General features: G+C 44.3%; 1 protein-coding gene across 1 annotated transcript in view; it reads left to right on the top strand.

Annotated features, from left to right (window-relative positions):
- The window catches only part of ABL1 (ABL proto-oncogene 1, non-receptor tyrosine kinase), a 120638-nt gene that overhangs the window by 22964 nt on the left and 79565 nt on the right, over positions 1-18109 (top strand). The gene's annotated exons all lie outside the window — the stretch shown is intronic.

Genomic DNA, 18109 nt, shown 5'->3' with positions numbered 1-18109 from the left:
GTTGCACATTAAGGTACTTAATGTAGGGAAATCATTTCACTCTTGAGCGCCCAGTTAATATATTCCCAAGGAACTTGCTTAAATCTCTGTGAGCTGTTTCTCTGGAAATTTACCCCTCCTTATTCTGTTAACTGCAGATGGAATTTGGGTGGGTGGGTGGGGTGAGGGGCTTCCCAGTCCTGAGGCCAAAACGTGACACTCCCAGCTTTAGGCTTCTGTTTGAGGTAGCTTGATGGTTTGAAAAAGACAAGGATGCTTGTGGGGAAACAGAGGGGCCCTTGCCTGCTTTCACACCTGTGGCTGTCTGACAGGTGCCATGGTGTCCTCCAGAAGTTGTGGTTCAACTCCCAGCTCTTGTTGGATGGCTTTAAAAGAGGATTAGGCAAATTTATTGAGGACAAGGCTGTCAACAGATACTAGCCATGATGTCTCCACTGTTGCCTCTGAATACTAGTTTCTGGGAGGGATCATTAATGCGGAGAGTGGCTGTTGTATGGGTCTTCCTTGCAGGCTTCCCACAGGCATCTGGTCAGCCACTGTGAGAAGAGGACACTGGACTAGATGGGCCATTGCCTAATCTAGCAGGGCTGTTCACATTTTCTACCAGTTGCTGGGAATTCCATGTAGGGAGAGTGCTGATGTGGTCATATCCTGCTTGTGGGCTTCCCATAATGGGCATCCGCTTGGCCACTGCGAGGACAGGATGTTGGACTAGGGCCATTAGCCCGATTCAGCAGGTTTGTCTTACATTCTTATGTTTTATGTTCTTATCATCCCTGACTATTAGCAACACTGTCTGGGACTGATGGGAACTGGGAGTCCCAACAACTTTGTAGCCATATTGGCTAATCCTGCTTTACACAATGGTCTTAACTGAAATATTTAGTGGTGCTTATGCACCACTCAGGACTTCTTAAAATATTTAAAGTGTCATAAAAGAACTAATTTGTAAAAAAAAACTCCAAGATGCATGAGTGTGTGTATGTGTAGAAACTAGATTCCTGTACAAAAATAAGTTTTAAAGTTTTATTACAGTACTACATTTTATCCCACCTTTTACTCTAAGGAGCCCAAGTTTAGGTACATAGTTCTCCCCATTTTACCTTCACAACAACCCTGTGAGGTAAGTTTGTCTGAAAGGCAGCGACTGGCCCAAGTTTACCCAGTGAGCTGCATGGTTGAATAGGGATTTGCACCCTGATCTCTCCTAGGTTCTACTCCTCTTTTAATCCCCAAAACAACCCTGTCAGGTAGGTTGGGCCGAGAGGCAGTGACTGGCCAGAGATCACCCATTATGCTTCTTGGCCAAGTGGGGTTTGAACCCTGGTCCCCCTGAGGCCAACACTCTTAGCTGATACACTACATTGGCTCTCATCCACTTTACATTCATTGCTCCATTAGCACCTCTGGGTCTGCCTACCCTTCACACAAGACCCCCAGAAAGTTGCCAAGATGAGAATGTGGCCCTTGGTCTGAAAAGGCGTCCCTTGCCTCTTCCCTACATCTTAACTAGCCAAGCAAAATGGATTGCACAGGTGCAAAGCTAAATGAGTTAAATTTGAAATTCATTTAAGACAGTTCAGGGTCCAGTGGGAATAAACCCAGCTTTGCTAGTTAGAAGTTTCTTTCCTCCAACAAATGTAACATTAGCTCAGCTGAACTCATTGACATTTGGTCTGGCAATGAGCCTGCTTCGAAAGCAGAGAGCAAGTTGCTAATGGCTTTCTGTCTACATTCCTGGTCCATTTTCACATTTATTTATTTTTTATTCTTTACATGGGAGCAGGTTGCACAATCTGGCAACTTGCTAAAAATGCGTTGCCATCTCCAGTGGGATTTGTGGCAGGTCAAGCTGCCTCTGGGCTCCTCAACTGGGCAGACAGGAAGAAAGCACGGTGGGTGGTCATTTCCAATGCCAGTCCTACCCACTGAAATCAGTAGACTCACTGAAGCACTGAGTTTGTTTCAGAATGGCCATCCACATTGGCTGCCTCTTGTGGGAGTGAGTTCCATAGATTAACTATATGTTGGGTGAGGAAGTCCTTTCTTTTATCTGGCCTGAATCATCCAATGTTCAGCTTCATAAGACATCCACCTAGTGTTCTGAGAGAGGGAGAACACAGCCTTAATCACTGGTAATCATTGATAGCCTTCTCCTCCCTGAATTTGTCCATTCTAAAGCCATCCAGGTTGGCCGCTATCACTGCCTCCTGTGGGAGTGAGTTCCACTTTTCCACTGTGCATTGCATGAAGAACTTTCTTTGATCTGAATGTTTCTGAGTTGCTCTGAAAACCTTAAACTACTTCAGTAGTGACACAGCTTAAGGCAGTGGGGTTCATTTTGGTTAAAACAAATAGCATGATTTTGGGTAGATGATGTTCCTGATGGCAAACTGTAGTTTAGGAGGCAGACATCAGCTCTTGTTGATAGCAGTGCATTTTACTCCCACAGTCAGAAAAAAAGAGCTGTTTCAGTTAGTTTAAAATAAGTCATCTAAAATGCAGTTTTGTATATCCTCAAAAAAATTTAACTGGAAGCATCCTTTTCTCAGGGGATTGGGCTATGGCTCAATGCTGGTGTTGTTGTTGTTGGTGTCCCCCACTTACGTGCAATTGGCTCGCGCATGATAAGTACAGTGAGGGGGAATAAATAAATAGATTAAAACAAGGAAATGGTGGGAGAGGGCTGGTTTGTGGTTCATGAGGAGACCCTCCTTGGAGCTCAAAGAGGACTTTCGTGAGGTGGAGGAAGCCCCGAAGATACCAGAGGCACAGCAAGGTTTGTTTTGGATGCTGAGCCTCCTGTAGTGCAGCAGTAGTAGCTGCTTCTCCGCGTGGCCTAAAGCCAGACCAAGAGATTAAAATCTAGCTGCAGAAAGAGTTAAATATTGATTAAATATAATAATAATAATTTTTAATAAAAAATAAATTAAAAGGGTAAGTTTTACCACCCACTGGAGGAGTCCACAGATGATTAAAACCAAAGGCCTGGCAGAAGAAAAAAGATAAATAAAGATGGTGTCAGGCAGGCCTTGCTGGGGAGAGAATTCCACAATTGAGGAGCCACCACAGAAAAGGCCCTGTTCTCATGTTGCCAACCTCTGGCCCTCATGTGAAGCGGGTGCATGGAAAAGGGCCTCAGATGACTACTGCAGAGTCTGGTTCTTATAGGGAGAATTAGAACCCAGTGCACAGTGTTGGCTGTTCCTGGACTATGCCATGCTGGTGCTAGTGTTTGATTTGCAGATTATGATTGCTACATGGAAATTTTCATCCTTGATTCATCTCTGATGTTTCATCTTTAAAAGGACTTCATCAAGATACACAGTCAGATTCCATACCCCGCCCTCATTGGATTTGTGCCTGATTAGTGGTTAGCTAGTGCTGGGAAGACTAAGCCCATCTGCTTGGTGCTACTTTGCATTTGCTGCCTTGGTGTTTTTTTTAAGGATCTGTTTTCCTTCAGGCAGATGCTGTGCTGTGATTTTCCCAGAAGCCGCCTGCCACTTCCTCTTAGGTTTCGGGCAGTCTGTTTTATTCCTGCCTGGGCCCATGTCACATGGACATTGGCTTCCTGCAAAGCATTGAGGAAGTCTTTTTGTGACTCTCTTCCCTCTTCCATCCTTTGTAGAAACTATGATGATATAGGTACTTAATCTAAAACAAATCAAATAAATCATAGCAAGTTCCCTGAGCTACAATAGCATTTCAGTATCAAATCTACTCCTCACTGTGTGCATAATGAGACATGTCTGTATGTTCTGTCAGCCTAACCTAATTTATTTGGCCTGTAATCTAGGCCAGACCATACAATAGAGAAAGAGATAGAGATAGAGATAGATTCTATAAAGCAAGACAAAAATATATTTCCATTTTAATCCTCTTCATTGAACACTTTTGTTGGTGTGCAGTAATTGGGGTTAGCAAAATTAATGTTATGTTACTGATATTAGGGGGTGTTTATATATGTATATGAGATAGTTACAATGTCAGACTAGCATCTGGGAGAGAACAGGATTTGAATTCTGGGGTATGGAACCCATTAGATGGTCTTGAGCCAGTCACTATCTCTCACCCTAATCTCTGCCTCACTGAGTTGTTTTGAGGATGCGACGAAGTGGAGGAGAACCATGTACACCATGTTGAGTGACATGTTTGATGGTGTTTTAGCAACACATTTTGGGAGGTGGGGATTTATTCCTTCTGCTCTCAGTGCAGTTGGTGGGCACTGTCAAAGATTTGGACAGGGCTAGGGTCGGAAGGTCAGCATCACAGGGCTTGTACTTGCTGTGGGTCACATCTCATCTTGCTAGTTATAAATCGTTTTGTGGAAGGAGAATAGGCTGGAGGTGCATGTGTGGGAGAGGGGCTCAATTCAGTTAAGCCAGATGTGATCAGCAAAGTGGGCATGGGTCATTGCCTACGTTGCATTTCCCAGGGCCTGGGAGAAATTGCTGTCTAGGAGGTAAAAAGCTGAGAAAGGGGCATGGAGCATATGACGAGGGTGCCTATTCAGGAATGTGACCCCCGATGCATGCTACAGGCTGATTCCAGGCATAGCTTTGTTCCTGGCTCTCCTCCTCCAGCTCATTCATGGCCTGGCATGAGATTCAGAGCAACTCAGAAGGGCTCATTACACTTATGAAATTGAAAGACACACACAGAGAAACAAAGACAGGCAGAGAGGCAGATTCATTGCCAGACCTGCAACTGGATCAGGTCACAGGAACATCTAGCCCAATCCTATTCTTGATGCCCCAGTGGAACGCCTTGTAAGCAGGACCTGAGTGCAATAGCAACATTTGTGATTCCTAGCAACTGGTATTCAGAGAAAGACAGCCTCTGGGTATGAATGTTCTATGCCCAGCTATTATGACTGCCAAGGAGCTGTCAAACGAGCCAGGTCAATCATGGGGCAGGTTCACACACGGCAGGTGCGGAATGGAATTAGCTTTTTAGTAACAGAAAATAACAACACAGTAGAGTCCTCTGGTTCGTCTTAATGAATCTGAGACGTTGCTGAAACTAGCTCCATCCATATCGCTCTAGTCTCACCCTGGATCCCTCCCAAGCAGATGAAGGCTGCATCCTGGGGGTAAGCACCTCTTCTGGGCCTGCTGCTCAACAGCATGCAGGATTCTCCTCAAGTGGGATGTCAGAGAGGGAAGAGAGCCAGTAGGAATTGGACTGTCCTGCTACTGCTTAGCAGAGGCAACCTCTGACTCCTCTCTGACTGAGTCGGTGCTCATACTGTGAGTCTCAGCCTCTAACCCTGTCCTGGAAGTTCCTTCTCCTAACCCCACTTGATTACTCAACCCCCCTGCTTCTAGCACCTCCTAGGTCAGGGGTCTGCAACCCGCGGCTCCAGAGCCGCATGTGGCTCTTTTACACCTTTGCCGCGGCTCCGGGGCGGATACTAGCGAGGGAAGGAGGCGCATTGTGCACCCCGACACTCCCCACTGTGGCGGGCGCTGTACTTGCTGTGACGTCGCATGGGGGCGGTGCGTGCGTTAGTCACGCACCGTCCCGACGTCACCTTCCCGCCCGCTGTCAGATCGCGGCTCCGGAGATATATTTATTTTAAATGTCGCAATGGTTTTGCAGCTCCCAGGTTTTTTTTTCCCTTCGGAAACGGGTCCAAGTGGCTCTTTTTGTCTTAAAGGTTGCAGACCCCTGTCCTAGGTCATCCCTTCTGCAGACTCTTCTTCAGTGTCCCACCACCAGGATCTGAGATTTAAGTACTGTAGTCATCTTCGGAGGGCTGGAGGGCTGTTGGGCAGGTAGCTTCCACTGCTCTTCCTAACCTAGCCAGTCACTAACAATGGCTGAGTAAAACCTGGGTGCTGGATCAGGCCAGTGGCCTCTCTAGCTTAGCATCCTCTTCTCACAGTGCAAAAATCAATGGTATGCTGTCTAGTTATCACAGGTTCCATCTGATGATAGTCCTACTCACAATAAATCCTCTGTGGGACAGGTTAGGCTGAGAATCCATGACTGGCCTAAGGTCACACCTAGTGAGTGTCATGACTGAGTGGGGGGATTTGAACCATGATATTTCCCACGTCCTAGTCTGATACTTTAACTACCAGAGCTATAATCCTAGATAGATTTAACAGTCAGTGCCTCTTAACAGGGAACTCTGGGAACTGTAGCTCTCTGAGGGAGGAATAGGGGGCCTCTTATCAAATCTCAACTCCCTTAACGAACTGTTACTTCCAGAATTCCTGGAGAGACGAAGCCTTGGCTCTTTGTAAAGCAGTGTTATAACGTTTATTTTTTAATTTTTTGTATATATTGAGTTTAATTATTTGTGCAGTTATTCCATTTGTTATTCAAGACATAATGAGCTGCATACATAAAAACCAAAATGATTCAACATCAGATAATACCACTACATTAAGTCTTAAGGTCTTTAAGGATGACATCCCTCCACCTCATTGTGGCTCCTTACTTCTTCCTTTTTTTTTTTTTTACTGTGTCTCCCCCACCCCTTTTAATTCATTAGACTTACATAATATACATTTAAAATGTTTGGTGTGAATGTGGCTTGAGCAGAGTATACCTCTGTTTAGAAGGGAGTTGCTTTATTTCGAAGAAGCTTTGCTTTACTGGCCTGAAGAGATGGGCCTTAGCCTCTGAAGGAGGAGGCTAGGCACATCAGCTCGGTGCTTTAAGCTGTGTCTCAGGCCCGGCATAAATTAACAAGGAAGAACCACTGACTTAAAGTCAGGCAGCAGGGTTCCTCCTGAAAGCCAGAAACTCTCTCCCCCCCAACCCCCCCTCCAGAACATGCTAAAGAATAATGGAGGGCAACTCTCCCATAACCACTTTGGGATGTCTGTTGCAATCCATTCAACAACTTAGAAATTTCATGCTGCCTTCAGAAACAGCAGAAATAGCTCCTCCAACATTTCTGAACATGTTCAGTGGATGGTGTTTCTGGACATGCACAAAATGTGATCAGTCACAGTCATGTCTGGGACCAATAGGGCAGAACATCCAAGGCAGTCTCTGCAACGGTTAGAAAGCCAGCATGCTATCATTGTTAATTGCTGCATTATGACCTGGGTTACCAGGGTTCAAATCCCCTGCTCAGTCATGAAACTCACTAGGTGCCTTTGGGCTAGTCACTGCCTCTCATAGAATCTTAGAGTTGGATGGGACCACAGGGGTCATTCTTGCAATTCAGGAATCTATCAGTCTAACCTACCTCACAGGATTGTTGTGGGAATTAAATGAGCAGTGGGAGAACCATGCGTGCCACTTTGAGCTCTTTGGAGGAAGGGCAGGATAGAAATATAATTAAATAAATTAAATTAAATTAAATTAAAAAATCCAGGCAAGCAAGGTCAGGGACTCCAATCTAGTCAGGCAAAAAAAGCACAGGGTGCAAAACAGGGAGTTGGTGTGGCCTCAGGAGACAGGGTGGTGTGTCTCTCTCACCTAATCCACCTCATATGGAGGTTGTGAAGATAAACCCGGAAGATGAAAAAACCTTGGATCCACTTGGATTTTCCAGCTGCTGCAGTCAGGGGCAAAATTTACCCACTTCATTTTGGAAGTGCTGTGGCTTCATATATATACTCTTCCATTTTCTATTGGCATTTCAAATCTTGTCTTTGTTTCTGTGGTGCTCCAGTGAATCAATATTTCTATCAAAGGTGCATTTGAGCTCTTGTGCCCCAACATGAATCTCCCCACCGCCTACCCTTCGATCTCGTATCATTTATAGGAGGACATACTGTCAAGAAATGTTGCTGCATTGCATTTATTTTTATTGCCCTGCTAACACTTTTCCAAAGTCCTGGATGAAATAATCCTTAGTCTCTTGAGGGTCATAAAAAAGTCCTCAAGAGGTGTCTGAAAGACTGGTTAAAAAAAAAGGAAAAGGTAAAGGACCCCTGGATGGTTAAGTCCAGTCAAAGATGGCTATGGGGTTGCGGTGCTCATCTCACTTTTCAGGCCGAGGGAGCTGGTGTTTGTCTGCAGACAGCTTTCCGGGTCATGTGGTCATTATGACTAAGCTGCTTCTGGCACAACGGAACACCATGACGGAACCAGAGTGCATGGAAATGCCGTTTCTTTCCCACTGAAGTGGGCACCTATTTATGTACTTGCGCGGGTATGCTTTCAAACTTCTAGGTTGGCAGAAGCTGGGACAGAGCAACAGGAGCTCCCCCCATCAAGTTGATTCGAACCTTCTGATTGGCAAGCCCAAGAGGCTCAGTGGTTTAGACCACAGTGCCACCTGCATCCCTGTCTGAAAGTCAAAAGTGAGGGTAACTGCTGCATTGAGAATCATAGAACCATAGAGTTGGTAGGTACCCTGAGTGTCATCTAGTCCAACTCCTGCAATGCAGGAATCTCAACCAAAGCATCCATTTCAGATGGCCATCCAATCTCTGCTTAAAACCCTCCAATGAATAAGAGCCTACCATCTTCCGAGAGAGTCCATTCCACAACAGCTTTTGTCACAGATGTGTTCCTGATGTTTAGTTGGAATCTCCTTCTTGTATCTTGAAGCCATTGGTTCAGGTCTGGAGCAGCAGAAAACAAACTTGGCCCATCTTCCATGTGACAGCCCTTCAGATATTTGAAGATGGCTATCCTATCACCTCTCAGTCTGTGCCAAATATGCACAACTTCCTGAACCTCACAAGGCTGGATTTCCATACCCTTGATCTTGGCTGCCCTCCTCTGCACAATTCCAGCTTGTCAATGCCCTTCTTAAATTGTGGTGCCTACAACTGGACACAGTATTCCAGGTGTGGTCTGACGAGGGCAGAGCAGAGTGGTACTATTACTTTCCTGGACACTATACTTCTGTTCATGCACCCCAGAATAGCATTTGCTTTGTTTGCTGCTGCATCACACTGCTGACTCATGTTAGGCTTGTGGTGTACTAAGACCACTTCTGCTGGAAGAGTGCAAAACATGACTTGGGACAGGTGACACTAAAATGAGAAATATACTAGCTGCTTTCATTGAATTTTATCTTTCCATGGATTGTGATTCCAGCTGTGATTCCTGCATTGAAGGGAGTTGGATTATATGACCCATTGGGTCCATTCAAACTCTACAATTCCAAGAGGGTTTGTATTTTATCCCACTTGTTGTTCTGGGTTGTTGTTGTTTTTTAAATAAGTGCTTTTGAATGTTTTGTTTTCCATTTTTAATGTGGGAAGCCACCTTGGAAATCTCGTTTGAGGCTGAAAGAGGTGTGTTGGTGTGGGGTTGGGGGGAATTCCCTAAACAGACAATACTTTGCAAGGTTTTTTGTTTCTTTAATGCATTCCCTATATCCAAATGCTGTGGCTTGCAATGGCGGGAAGGAATTTTTAAACTGGTCATCGCAGCAGGAAGTTGCTTCTTACGGCATATTAAATGCAGTCTGCAGCCTTTTTTCAGTTGAAATCAGGCAGAAGGGGAAGGTAGCAGCTAACAATAGGAGCAGATGTGGAACTGAGCCGTTGCTGATCAACTTCCGGCATCATAATTACTTAATTACTGAGTTTGGAGTTCTGGGACTAGCCCCAAAATGCATAGTTCTTGTGAGCTGATTGTGTGTGTGTGTGTGTGTGTGTGTGTGTGAGAGAGAGAGAGAGAGAGAGAGAGAGAGAGAGAGCATTCCTCAGGCATAGACTGTCCCCAATGGATGTGGCCTTTCAAATGTTCTAGTGCTGGTTTCAGAATGGCAATTCTTGCTTTGGGCACTCGGTGGGGCTCTTCCAAACTTTTTAAAGATATCCTGTCTTCTAAGAGGAGAAACATTGTGAAATTACAGCTGTGAAATTTTTAATAGTGCAAAGCAGTTACTTAAAAGGATGCAAGCAATAAAGGGTATGATATTTATAATCCCAATAATTTAGGATTGGTTTAATTGGATTTTCATTTAAGTGTGTTATTTTCTCCGGCTATTCATCCATTGCACTCTAGGTTTGCTGACCCCTGAGGTTTCCCCAAATGTGGAAAACTTGATTGCATATTTGTTATTGTGCTAATAATAATAATAATAATAATAGCAATAATGCAAGTAATCCAAGTAAATCAAGTGTAAATGTTTGGGAATTTAAGTATAACAATAACAGTAATGATTGTATTTAACGTTCAAAGAACTAATGTTTGGTTAAAGGTAAAGGTAAAGGGACACCTGACCATTAGGTCCAGTTGTGGCTGACTCTGGGGTTGCGGCACCCATCTCGCTTTATTGGCCGAGGAAGCCAGCGTACAGCTTCCGGGTCATGTGGCCAGCATGACTAAGCCGCTTCTGGCGAAGCAGAGCAGCACACGGAAATGTTGTTTACCTTCCCCCTGGAGCGGTACCTATTTATCTACTTGCACTTTGATGTGCTTTCGAACTGCTAGGTTGGCAAGAGCTGGGACCGAGCAACGGGAGCTCACCCCGTCATGGGGATTCGAACCACCGACCTTCTGATTGGCAAGTCTTAGTTTAACCCACAGCGCCATCCGCGTCCGTATAACAGTAATGATTGTATTTAATGTTCAAAGAGCTAATGTTTGGTTATGGTGCTGTAATTGGTTACGTCATAAAACTGCCATCAGCCTCTGAAATTAGGATAGTACCTCACTAGTTGTTGGAAAATTCTGGTATGTATGCAAATGTTAAACTATAGATCTTACTCCTGCAGGATTGGATAAATTCATGGAGGAAATTAAGACTATCAGCAGCTGCTAGCTATCATGGCTAAGCTCTGCCTCCATGGTTGGTTGTGATGCTTCTGAATAGCACTTGTTGGAAGCTACAGCAGGAGAGGATGCTCTTGTGCTTGGCTGCTGCTTGTGGGTTTCCCAGTAAGGCAGCTGATGGCCACTGTGAGAACAGGATGCTGGACTAGATGGGCCTGATCACAGGCCTGATCCAGCAGAGATTTTCTTACATTCTTAATAGTGTCCCTCAGCTGATAGTTAGGTATCTTCTGTCAATGCATGAGGTAGGGTGCAGGAAGCAATTCCCAGTGTTGGAAACTACACACAAACACACAAATTTTCCTCACCCAGAGTCCAAACAAACTCTCAACTCACCCACAAAACTCTCACAATGAGCAGAATTCATGGAAACAGCAAACATCACCCTATTATCTCATTCTAGATGTGCTTTTTATGGGCAGGCCCAAGGTGGTAGTTCCTCAGGCTGCCCACAGCTGTGTTCCATTCAGTTGCACTCACCACACCCAGGTCGAGGTATAGCCGGTTTGTTGAGTTTCCTGGGGGTCCAAAGAATGGGAGGAAGGCCCCCTCTACTCACAGCTCTTTCTTCACCCTCTATCCCAGGCATAGGCAAACTCTGGCCCTCCAGATGTTTGGGATTACAATTCCCATCATCCTTGACCACTGGTCCTGTTAGGGATGATGGGAATTGTAGTCCCAAATATCTGGAGGGCCAGAGTTTGCCTATGCCTGCTATGCCCTTTCCTCAACCAGCTGCTTTACTGTCTCATGGCAAGGTTTGCTTTTGTGGATGGTGCTTCCTCAGGCTGCCCACAGCTATGTCCTATTCAACTGCACTCTCCACACCCAGTTCCAGAATGTAACCAGGGGAGAATGGATAAATGGAAATTGCTTTCTTCCCCATTTTGCTTACGGAAGCCCAACTGTCAGCTGAGCGGCACTGTTGGATGGAACCCACTGTGAGGATAATTTGCTTGCTGTCAAATGCAAGGCCTTTTAGGTTCCCAAAATTGGAATTGTTCTGCTTACCTATGCTAGCCTCAGATTTGCTCTTAAAACCCTTTAGTGTGAAAATAGAACAACTAGGATTCTGAGCTCCCAAAGTTTTTAGTCTTTGCTTAGGTGCAAGACTCAGTCTGGGTGTGTTCAGAAGTTGTCTTTATGTACTTCTGGACTGTCTGGCTCCCTGAGAATGGTATTTAGAGGCATACTGCCTTGGACAGTGGTGAAGAACATAAGCAGAGCCCTGTTGGGTAAGGCCAAAGGGAACCCATGTAGTCCAGCATCCTGTTCTCACAGGGGCTAACCAGATGTCCCAATGGGAAGCCCACAAGCAGGACCTGAGCTCAACAACAATTTTCTCCCCACTTGGAATTCCCAGCAACTGGCATTCAGAACTGAAGGCAGAGAGCAGGATCACTGCTTTGCTCCCAGAAATACCCAGATTTTAATGTGTTTGCTGCCACAGGGCCCAGCATCCAGCTTTTCATCTGGATACCATCTGCAACCTATAATGTCCTTGTAGATAATGGCTGGGGAGCTGGGTACATCTCATTTCAGCCATTGACTCACCGGATGGTCTCCAGCTAGTTAGTCTTTTTTTCAGCCTAAGTCCCTCTATCTGTAAAATGAGCATGTTGGTGACTTCCCTCACAAGGTTGTTGTCAAGACAGACAGGCGGTCCCCCACTTGTAATAAGACGGCATATACTTCTTGAAGCTAACATTTTTCTTTCCTTTTTTTTAGTTCCCCCCAGAACATTTTCAGTGCCCCTATCTTGGACATTGTGTGTATGTGTGTATCTTCTGGAAAACCTCCCCAGCCCCTCTATTTTTCTAGTGTGGGTGACGTCATTTGGCCTCCACAGTTGCCAGGTGAACAAAAGAGCTGATCTCGAGGGCTAGAGCAAGTGGAAATAACGTGGCCTGAGCCATGTGTGCACAATTTGTCCAGATGATTCAAGGTGCCGCCATGGCAACTGGCAATAACAAAGAGGGAAAGAAACTGGAAAAGCAGCTGCAAGGGAGACTTCATTTTAACAGCGCCGTGGCCGTGATTTTATAAGGCTTGGATAGTTTTTTCTGGGATATCTCTCATCTCCCCCTTTCTGCTGTTCCTCTCATTCTCAAGCTCTACACAGTCCATGGCAGGACTGTGGGACCTCAGGCCCTGGGAGTCAGTGTGGCCCTCAGGAGCCTTCCCAGGCAAGGGACCTGTCCAAACTACACCCCTCATCAGAAGGGAAGGGCTGTAGCTCAGTGGGTAGAGCATCTGCTTTGCATGCAGAAAGTCTCAGGTTCAACCATCACCATCTCCAGTTAGGGCTGGGAAAGGATCTCCTGCCTGAAACTCTGAATAGCTGCTGTTATAGTTTCTGAGCTACATAGACTCCTGGTTCTCACAGTATAAAACAGATTTCCATGTTTCTCCACAATGGCTTAATGCCCTCTGAAAGTGTTTTTATCTGAATGGGATGTGTCTTTGATTTGTGATAATGCCTCTTGCTTGTCTGGATGTAAGGTAGGTGTGATTGATTGATTGATTGATTGATTGAATGAATGAATGAATGATTGAATTTATACCCTGTTCTTCCGCCACAAGGAGTCCAGGGTGGCAAACAGATATACAGTTTAAAACAAAAACAAAGCAAAAACATTCTAGAGCAGATCAAAACACCCTTAAAACATTTAGAATTAAATGCATCAAGAAAGGCAGTTACAGCTAAAAACATTTTAAAAGGCATTTACAGTTAAAAAGCCTATTTCCAGCCAGGAGCCCGTATTCTTTAGCCACTAAAGGCATGGGGTAAACAGGAATGTTTTCAGTTTCCTTTTGAAAGTTAATGGTGATGGAGAGATAGGCACACTACACAAGGGAGGGCATTTTGCAGCAGGGGAGCCAACACTGAAATGCCCCTGTCATGGATAATAATTACCAGCCAGGCAGCCCCCAGAGGCAGCTCTACCAACAAGGACTCACCTGCTGATTGTAGGGTTTGAGATTTGTATTGTGGAAGGTGCTGTTTTAGATGCTTTGGCTCCAAGCTATTTGGGGCTTTATATGCTAGGACTAACACCTTGAATACATCTGTGTGCAAAACCCTCTGACTTTTGCAAAGCTGAAATGTAGCTTACTATACAATGGTCAGAGTTGGACCTGTTGCTCCTAATACTTTTTGCCTCCCACTTTTTGCCCACTGCTTGCACATGGCCTTCAGGAGGTCCCACATGAGGGCATGTGGCCCTCAGATTAAAGAAAGTTCCCCTCACACTGATCTCAAGGGCATTGGTGGCTCTGTTTTTGACTTTTTAAAAAAGTGGCTATTTTTACTTCCAGAGTTTATTTAGCCCTGAATTTTCACTTCAGGCAACTAATTGTACAGGTCATCTCACTGTGTGAAGACATTTGGTGCCAAAGGTATTCTAGAGATGGCTGTGTTTTCAAAATACCTGCACACCATGTATTGCTTTTAGGAAATCCTGCAGGGTTTGGAACTGGATTTATTGTCGCTTAGGTACACAAAAGGTACCTCTGTGTGCCCTAGCCTTTAATAACAATGAGAAGACAGTTATATTGTAGGATCTCTCCTGTCCCCTGAGGCTTTGAAACCTTTCCTGTTTTCAAAGAGAGACTTCCTGCAAAGTGAAATTTCCTTTTGTGTTAAATAAAACGTACAATATTGCTTGAATCAAAGGTCTTCCCACAGCTTAATAATGGTCAATTTTGGTACGGTGTGTGTGTGTGTGTGTGATTTTCTGTACAGATATCGTTTCCAAGCTTAACTTAGTTTGGGGAGGAGTAGAGTGGCTGCAGAGTCATATCTAAGGCTTGGCTAGGCATGCTGTGCAAACCTGGTGAAAGTTAAAAACCAAGGTTCATAAGCCAGCAACAAACCATGGTTTCAGATTGTGGTTTGTTGGCAGTAGACAACAGTTAAACTGCTAGGACAGGGTTCCTACCCAGTGTTAAACTGCTGGGGAGAGGGTATTTGGACCTGGGAAATATGCAGGTGGGGAAAGTGTAGAGCATGCTTCCCCGCCCCCCTGGCTGGGCTCTCATGATGCATATCTGTGTGGAGAAATGTGTAGTTTTGGTTCTTCCGAGGTCCCTTCTCTGCCTCATTGCTGTCTTTAAGGCAGATCTTGTGACAAAAAAGAAAACCAGTTTCATTACATCACCAGCATGCAATTTGATTTTGATGGGCAGCACTTAGATTTATGTTTTATGTACAAGAGTTTTTTGCCCTCTGAAAGCAGCCGACTTTAGAACTCTAAATAGAGAGAGAGGGTGTTTTTAAAAAATTGCATTCACCACTGTGTTTTGAAGCATTATGGTACATATCCAGTGAAGCGGAGCACTGGAAGATTCAGAACAGACAGAAGGAAGGAATTATTCATGCAGCACAGAGTTAAACTATGGAACTCCATCCTACAGGAGACAGTGATGGCCACCAACTTGGCTGGCTTTGAAAGAAGATTAAAAGTAGAAATTCATGGAGGAGGAGACTACCAGCTATAATGGCTATGTTCTCCCTTTACTATTGAAAGCTGTAATGCTTATTAATACCAGTTGCTGGAAGGAATTGTTAGCGGGGGAAGTTGCTGTTGCACTCAGGTTTCTGCTTGCAGGCTTCCCATGGAGGCATCTGGTTGGTCACTGTGAGAAAAGGATGCTGGACTGGATGGCCCGCTTTTTCCTGATCCATCAGGCTGCTCTTACACGCTTATGTAGTCCTTCATGTTCCAAAAGGAAGCCTTTTGGGGTGTTATGAGTGTGTGCCAGGAGATAAAGTGTGCTTCTGTTATCAGACGTTTGGGAAAGAACACAATTCTGTATCCTCTTGCTAACAGTCCCTTTTTGGGAAATGTGACTCCCTATCTTTGTGCTCCTTGGCTATTCTCCATCTCACAGTCCATTTCCATGACAGTCCAAAAACCTGTTGCTTCAGCAGAAGGTGCCAAGAAAACTCTATCCATGTGTGACTGGCCTTCTAAAAGAGTTTTTCTTTCCTAGCCTTTTCTAGATTCCTTAATATTATTTTCAACATCTGGAGGGACACATGTCCTCCCTGTTCTTCAGCACCCATGAAACAGATAAAGAGAAGGAAGAGACACTGTTGTGTGTGAAATTGTTATTATTTATTGTATTTCTACTCCACCTTTTTCTCATCACGGTTCTCCCCCTTTCCATTCAATCCCCCCCCCACAACAACCCTGTGAGGTAGGTTAGGCTGAGAAGCATTGTCTGTGATCCAAAGTCACCAAGCGAGCCTCATGGCTGAGTAGGAGTTTGAATCTGGGTCTCCCAGGTCCTCACCACACTACTCCATTATGGCTCCTAGGCTTGGCTTAAAGATAAATTAAGACTAGTGTTGGGATTTGAACCACCAGAAGGTCATGTACTTGGGGGTGGAGGGAATCATGTTAGGCTTGGGCCCATTTTATTGCTATCAGCCTTGATTTAATATTTGTATTTTGCTTTTCAAACAACAGTGTTCACAATAATACTTTTTTTTTACCTTAAAAAATTTATCTAATAAATCCTATACATGGCTTGAATGTTAAAAAACACCATCAAAGCAGTTTACAAAAAAGAGAAAGCAATAAACTTATCAGTAAGGAAAAAAACAATAATTTAAGATATTCAAAAAGTTTTAAGAAATAGACTAAAACTGTTTAAAACACATATCAATTTTCTAAGTATCTGGGTAGGGTTGTCTAAACAAGAATATTTTTAGCAGGCACTGAAAAGAGTACAGTGAAAGCTGCTACCTGATATCAATAGGAAAGGAGTTCCAAGGTATAGCTTCTGCCACACTAAAGTATCAAGTTCTTACAAATGTGGAATGGGTATTATGTGGCACCTATAACAATGCCAGTTCCACTGATTGAAGCGCTTCAGTGGACTTATATGGGGTAAGGAGATTTTGTAGGTAAACTGGTCCCAGGTTGTTAAAGGGCAAATTTGTAGTGACTACAATTCAGCACAAACTCAGAGTGATTCAGAATATCAGAAATGGTTGCTGATAACTAGCCCTGCACCTTTGCTCTAATTTGATGATTGTACTTTTTTTTATGTTGGCGTCACGTGGTGTATGATTTTGACTTTAAAGACGTTGGGTTGGGTTGTAGATATGAAACATATCCAGTGAAATAATGGGGATAAGGAAAATATAACTTGCTTTGAGAAGGGTAGTCACCCAGTTTCTGTGTTGTAGTAAACAAGGCAGGTGGCAGCTTTTTAATGACAAACAGGTTTAAGAACATAAGAAAAGCCCACTGGATCAGGTCAGTGGCCCTGTTCTCACAGTGGCTGACCAAATGTTTATGGAAAGCTCGCAAACATGGTTTGAGTACAACAGCAACTCTCCCTACTTGTGATCCTCAGCAACTGGTATTCAGAGGCAGACTGCCTCTGATACTGGAGGTAGAACATCAGAAGAGTCCTACCACAATGGCTGGGCAGATGCTACTATGAGAAACATGCAAGCAAGACCACTCTCGCTACCTGTGATTTCTGGCACCTGATATTCAGAAGCATGGAGGCAGAACACAACTATTGTGGCTAGTAGCCTTTGATAGCTGAATCCTTCACAAATCTTTCTAGTTCTCTTTTAAAGCCATCGAAGTTGGTGGTCATCACTGCCTCCTGTGGAAGTGAGTTCTGTAGCTTAACGTACTGATCTAATTTCAGAGACTGATTGCAGTTTTATGATGTGACCAATTGCAGTACCATGACCAGACACTAGTTCTTTGAACTTTGAACAAAATATTTTAAAACTTTTACCTATAAGAAAAGCCCTGCTGGATCAGGCCAATGGCCTGCCTAGTCCAACATCCTGTTCTTTAAGTGGCTAACTGGATGCTCCAATGATAAGCCTGCAAGCAGGATCCAAGCACTTGAGCTTTCTCCTTCCTGTGGTTTCCAGTAACTGGCATTCAGAAACATCCGACTGTGGAGGCAGAGTGTAGCCATTGTGGGTAGTAGCCATCAATAATCTTTGTTACAGTTTAAACTTTAATAGACTAGAGTCCGTCTCGTCAAGAACTGGCTACTCTCTAAATTAGTCCCCAGTTTTTGAAGAACAAACAAACCAAATTGAGGCAACCACCCAGATTTGCTCCTGTTTTTTAAAAAGTGCGCATGTGAAGCTCTTCCATCCTTAAAACATAAGGATTCTTAAAAAGCTCTGTTGCACTTTGACTTTGTAAACATCTCTTCTCGTTGAACTGTCTCTTGCCTTACAACACCATTTGTGGGTTTCCAAGTTCCAAAGCTGTCCCTTTCTCCGTAATTGCGATTGTCAGTTTTTTTCAATTTAGCAGCCTTCAATTCTGCCAGCAGGCCTTGTGAAAGCTGCATCTCATGTGACTCGGATCATCTGATCCTCTCTAGGAGCCAAAACAGTCACCAGAGAGAC

This window comes from Podarcis muralis, chromosome Z (genome assembly GCF_964188315.1).
Source record: "Podarcis muralis chromosome Z, rPodMur119.hap1.1, whole genome shotgun sequence".
In the NCBI taxonomy this organism is placed as follows: Eukaryota; Metazoa; Chordata; class Lepidosauria; order Squamata; family Lacertidae; genus Podarcis; species Podarcis muralis.
Note: the sequence above shows the minus strand (reverse complement) of the source record. Positions and strands in the feature narration are given on the sequence as shown.